This window comes from Ovis aries, chromosome 23, assembly GCF_016772045.2.
Source record: "Ovis aries strain OAR_USU_Benz2616 breed Rambouillet chromosome 23, ARS-UI_Ramb_v3.0, whole genome shotgun sequence".
In the NCBI taxonomy this organism is placed as follows: Eukaryota; Metazoa; Chordata; class Mammalia; order Artiodactyla; family Bovidae; genus Ovis; species Ovis aries.
Window position 1 is genome coordinate 30,474,195 of NC_056076.1, and position 6,000 is coordinate 30,480,194.

Consider the following 6,000-nt stretch of genomic DNA (forward strand, 5'->3'; position numbering starts at 1 on the left):
TTCTCTAGTTGCTGCGAGTAGGAGCTATTCTTTATTGTGGTCTACGGGCTTCTCATGAGGTGGTTTCTCTTATAGCCGAGCACAAGCTCTAAGCTGAGTGGGCTTCAGTAGCTGCAGTACATGGGCTCAGTAGTTGCAACCTTCAGACTCTAGAGCACTGGTTCAGTAGTTGTGACGCAGGGCCTTCGTTGCTCCACAGCCTGTAGGATCTTCCCAGACCTGGGGTCGAACTGGTGCCCCTTGCATTGTAAGGAGGATTCTTAACCACTGGTCCATCAGGGAAAGGCCCAGTTTTCTATTGTAGTAGAACTCTGCAACAAGATTTTAAGTGAGCTAGACTTTGCGTCTCACCACTAAGAGGACAGAGAGAGAAGTACGCAGTGTGTGTATGGCACCATGCATGAGATTTTTTTTAACCAGCAAAATCGTGTTTCAGCCCCAAAGGTTTCAAAGGTTGCCAGTCACTGGGGGTGATGGTGAAGTGAGGACTATTGAAAATATGCTACCATTCCCACATGGCTTTCTTACAATTTTGCCATGAAAGACACCAACCAGTCAGAGCCCGGAGAAGAGAAAGGAGACCAGACTTCGTTGAGTACTTTCTGTGTGTACAGGTGATTCACTTAAGGTAGCGTATTACATCCTCCAAAACATCTTTCCAGTTAGTATTGTTATCTGCATTTCTGGCTGTGAAAAAAGAATCCCAGCTAGGTTAACTTACCCAGTGATCCCTGGAAAGTAAGTTGGTTTAGAAGGAATTTAAACCAGGTGCTTCCTGCTTCACCCAGCAGCGGAAGTTAACTAAACAGCAAGAAGGAGAAAGCAAAAAAGACATCCGGTCCTTGGCTAACAACTGAGTAAGCATGATTTTTTAAAATATGCCTTTGACAATCATGATAGTCAAAGAAAGCACTTCCAAGGGCTCTAGATATGAAGTCGGATGCTATTACAATCTCCTAGAACATGAAATGGCTTCCTTGGTGGTTCAGTCAATAAAGAATCTGCCTGTAAAGCAGGAGACCCGGATTCAATCCCTGAGTCTGGAAGATCCCCTGAGGGAGGAAATGGCAGCCCGCTCCAGCATTCTTGCCTGGAAAATCCCACAGAAAGAGGAGCCTGAAGGGCTACAGTCCATGGGGTTGATAGAGTCAGACAGGACATAGTGATTAAATCACTACCACAAGGGCATAAAAAAATCCTCCTATGATTCGGTACCTGATGAAAGAACAAGGTTAATTACAGGGCTATTGATTTTTTTTTAAGTTTTAAATATACAGGATCCATATATAATTTTGGATTTATCGAATATTTATTTGATACCCAAAGTTTTATTCTTAATTATTTAATATAGACATTGTTTCTTAAAGAAAATATATAAGCAAGGGAGAAATGTATAATCTGTTAATAAGCCCCGTGAGTTAGTCAAGCCATAAATTCACAACTAAGTCAGCACTTCCCATGACCTCCAATGTCAACACATACTAATAATAGGAAAAATCTGCAGGCAATAATCAACCTTCTCTAGGACACTGGACTTAAAGATAGAAAATTATAAAATGATGGCATGTGATACATCAAAGATAGCTACTTCAAAAAAAAATTAAGATTCTTCCCATCAAGAGCTGGGCTTTTGACCACTCTTGGACTAAATACCCTTGAATCTAAGTGGACTTGACTTCTTGATCAATAGAATATGGTAGAAGTGACTCTTCTGATTTCTCACCCAGACCTTAAAAGCCCAGCAGTTTCTTGAAACCTAGTCACCATGCTGTGAGGAAGCCCAAGCAGTCCCATGAAGAGCCTCAGGTAGAATAGAGATGAGGTCCTCAGCCACAACCCCAGCTGAGCTCCCAAAGAACAGCCAGTGCCAAGTCTGTGTCAGTTGTCTCGGAACTGATGCTTCAACCCCATCAAGCCACCTCAGCAGATGCTGTGCTCAGAGTATGTAGGCACTAAGTCACTTTAGTCGTGCCTGACTCTTTGCAACCCCACTCACTATAGCCTGTGAGGCTCCTCTGTCCATGGGATTATCCCAGCAAGAATACTACAGTGAGTTGCCATTTCCTACTCTTCCTGACCCAGGAATAAAACCCATGTCTCTTATGTCTTCTGCGTTGATTGGCAGGAGGGTTCTTTACCACTAGTGCCACGTTCAGCAGAGATAAGCTGTTCCCACTGTAGTCCTGCCTACAAATGGCAGATTTGTGAGCAAAATAAATGACTGTGGTTGTTTGAAGCCACTAAATTTTAGTTTGAACTGTAATTCAACAATAGACAACAAAAACACATTTCACTGTATCCTTAGCATTTAATAAAATTTGAAATTACATGGATATTTGTCTGTATCATGTTTATCATCTGTCTCTCCCTCCAGAGAGTCACCCGTTTCATTCCTCTCTCAGTACACAGCACCAAGCCCGGTCCCTAGCCCTGGAGAGCTGCACATTAAAGTCGCTGTTAACTGAATAAATGAACGAATGAAGCCTCTCTTCTGGGTACTTTCTGGGGTGTCAATGATCTTTGCAGTGTGTTACCCAGGACTGGGTCAGTTCACTAGCTGATATCAGGGCAGGATTTCTTGCAAATACTTTCCCCATCTGTCAGTGCCGCCTAACAGCAAATAAGCCATTTCAGCAACCACATTCTAAGCTTCACTCACGTCATGCTTTCAACTCAAATGCCTGAGCCTTTTTTCTATATACTACTCCTAGATACAGTTTCCCTTTTCTGTAATTATGCTTGTCCACACCTGGCAGGTGCCTTTAACTGTTCCCTCCCCACCCTTGCCTAAGGTCATTGCAACAGATAAAACCAGCGATCAGCACAGGAACTGCCCTGGGCTCGGCCTGCAACCTGCCTCCTGCTCCCTCTTCAAGGATTCTCTGTCACAGATCTCTATCTGGCTGCCTTTGTAGTCTGATGCTCCCTCCCCACCCCACCGTCAACCTCTTTGGATGTTACTGTTGAGTGGCTTGGCCAGCCTTTTTAAAAATATATATATATATATTTAATTAATTTGGCTACACCAGGCCTTAGTTGCAGCATGTGGGATCTAGTTCCCTGATCAAGGATGGAACACGGGCCCCTCTGCATTGGGAATGGACCACCAGGGAAGTCCCTTGGCCAGTTTTTCATTCAGCATCTCCCTGGGACAAGGCCACCCTGCCCTCTACACTCCCATCCCCCACGCCTGAATGCCACCCGAAGTCCAGGCTTTAGAACACATCTCCCTCACCTCTTAGAAGACAAGAACCACCGATAGTACAAGTGTGTGTGTGTATGTGTGTTGAACCCAAGCGTGAGACTTTACATTTACCCCTATTGAAATCTATCTTTCTAGACTCCTGCAAGGAGATCCAACCAGTCCATTCTGAAGGAGATCAACCCTGGGATTTCTTTGGAAGGAATGATGCTAAAGCTGAAGCTCCAGTACTTTGGCCACCTCATGCGAAGAGCTGACTCACTGGAAAAGACTCTGATGCTGGGAGGGATTGGGGGCAGGAGGAGAAGGGGACGACTGAGGATGAGATGGCTGGATGGCATCACTGACTCGATGGACGTGAGTCTGAGTGAACTCCGGGAGTTGGTGATGGACAGGGAGGCCTGGCGTGCTGCGATTCATGGGGTCACAAAGAGTCGGACACGACTGAGCGACTGAACTGAACTGAGACTCCACCCACTGACCCAGTATTTTTAAATTTTTACTCTGTCATTGAATGTATTTGCTAAATTCATCCTGCTTCCCATAACCAACTAAATCAGTGTGCCAGGAATGATCTCATCAGGTCACTGATAACTGATGCTGAACAGGGCAGATTAAAGACAGAACCAGGATGAAGATGACTAACCAGCAATCCAGGAACTGGTGGTTCCATCAGTACTGCCTAAACACTGGATCATCCAATCCACATGACCCCTCAGATTCTCAAAAGAATTTGCCGAGTGTCTTACTGAGATGGAGTAGTCTGTTTGCCCATGTAGTTCTCGTACCCCACATGCAGGCAGCACAATTAGAGCTGGAAATTTTCACTCCCATGAGAACTGGGGCCGCAGTTAACTTTACTCCCTTCTACCCACTAGGAAAGAATGTGGAAAGAGATCAAGATTCAGAATAGGGTGTCCTGAGCTCAGGCTAGTGATAAAGAACCCACCCGCTAACGCAGGAGATTCAAGAGAGGCAAATTCTATCCCTGGGTTGGGAAGATCCCCTGGAGAAGGAAAGAGCAATCAATCCACTCTGGTATTCCTGCGGGGTCACTAAGAGTCAGATACAATTGAGCACCTACGCAGACAGGCATGCACACATAAGCTGTCCTCACTAAGAGGTTCTCTGGAGACACCTGGAAGCGATCATGGTCTGCTTGATGCTGACCAGTGCTTGCCCACCGCTCAGAGAGCCACAGAGCATCCAGATGGATTCCCCTGCTTGCTCTGGTTGGATTTCTTGAGCAGGACAGATTGATCACACACCCATATGGCTGTAGTTCATAACAGTGAGTGAAGCAGCAAGGTGCCCAAGGGACAGAATGCCTTTCTGCCAGAGCAAGAACACAGGCAGTTATAAACTTCAAAGTCTGAACCTCAAAATGCTGCTATAATGGAGTAAAAATAGGGAAACCATTCAGGTAAGTCAATAGTAATATCCTGCACTATTAGTATCTTTTGAAAACATCTTGCACTATAAGGAAAAAAAGAGAAAGGGAAAGATTACTTCCTCTAGAGAAGAGGGTGGAAAGGCTACTTTTAATCTGACCTTCCTGGTCCTCAGTCTCTAAAAGAAATGCACCTAAAACCTGAGAAATGGGCTGGGGTGGGGGTGGGGGGCAGCAACTAGTAATTATATTATGATTTATTGGTTTTATATTGACATTTTTATTGATTCTCCCACATTGACTAGATAATACTGGTTAATCATTGATATATGTCTTCCCTAACAAAGATATTAGCTACCAAAGAAAAAGACTAGAACACTTTTCTACTGTTTGAGGAATTAAACACTTAACATACTGCAGATACATCTTCTTCTTAGGTGGCCAGCTCTGATGACCATTTAGGGTGAGTACTGTGAAAAATGTGAGCAAAGACAGTCAGAAAATTATCAGGACTCAGAATTTGTAGCTGAAATATATTTTACCCCACTTTCTATAGCACATCCAATTTGGCTCTTAATTAAACCTGAAAAATGTAGAACCATACTCCAAATTTTTCTCCTAGAAAAAAAAATTGCAATGTTTTGTGGGGGAAAAAATCACTTTCTCTTTATTAATTAAGAAATAAGCATGAGTCTTTCAACTACACAAACATAGAATTATAGATGCCAAATATCAGAAAGCATGAATCCAAACCACTTTTTGAAAATACAAAGAACAAACATACCTCTGTTCATTCATTCAATAAGTATTTAATGGGCATTTGCCATATGCAAAGGGACTTCCCCGATGACTCAGTGGTAAGGAATCCACCTGAAATCGAGGAGCTGCAAGAGACCCTGGTTTGATCCCGGGGATCCCAGAAGATATTCTAGAGGAAAAAATGGCAACCCCTTCCCATATTCTTGCCTGGAAAATCCCATAGACAGAGGAGCTTGGCAGGCTAGAGTCCGTGAGCTCACAAAGAGTCTGACTCAACTGAGCAACACACACACAATACACAAAATTCATTACTAAATATTTCGAGGGTGATCCCAAGGCATATAAGAAATCATTCTTCTTTTCCAGAATTGTAAAATATTCTCTTAGAGGTAAAATAAAATCAAACATCTATAGCAATAGAAGAATTGTATTTCAGTTCAGTCGCTCAGTTGTGTCCAACTCTTTGCGACCCCAGGGACTAACCCCAGGGACTGTAGCATGCCAGGCTTCCCCGTCCATCACCAACTCCCGGATCTTCCTCAAACTCATGTCCCTTGAGTCGGTGATACCATCCAACCATCTCATCCTCTGTTGTTCCCTTCTGTTCCCACTTTCAATCTTTCCCAGTATCAGTGTCTTTTCCAATGAG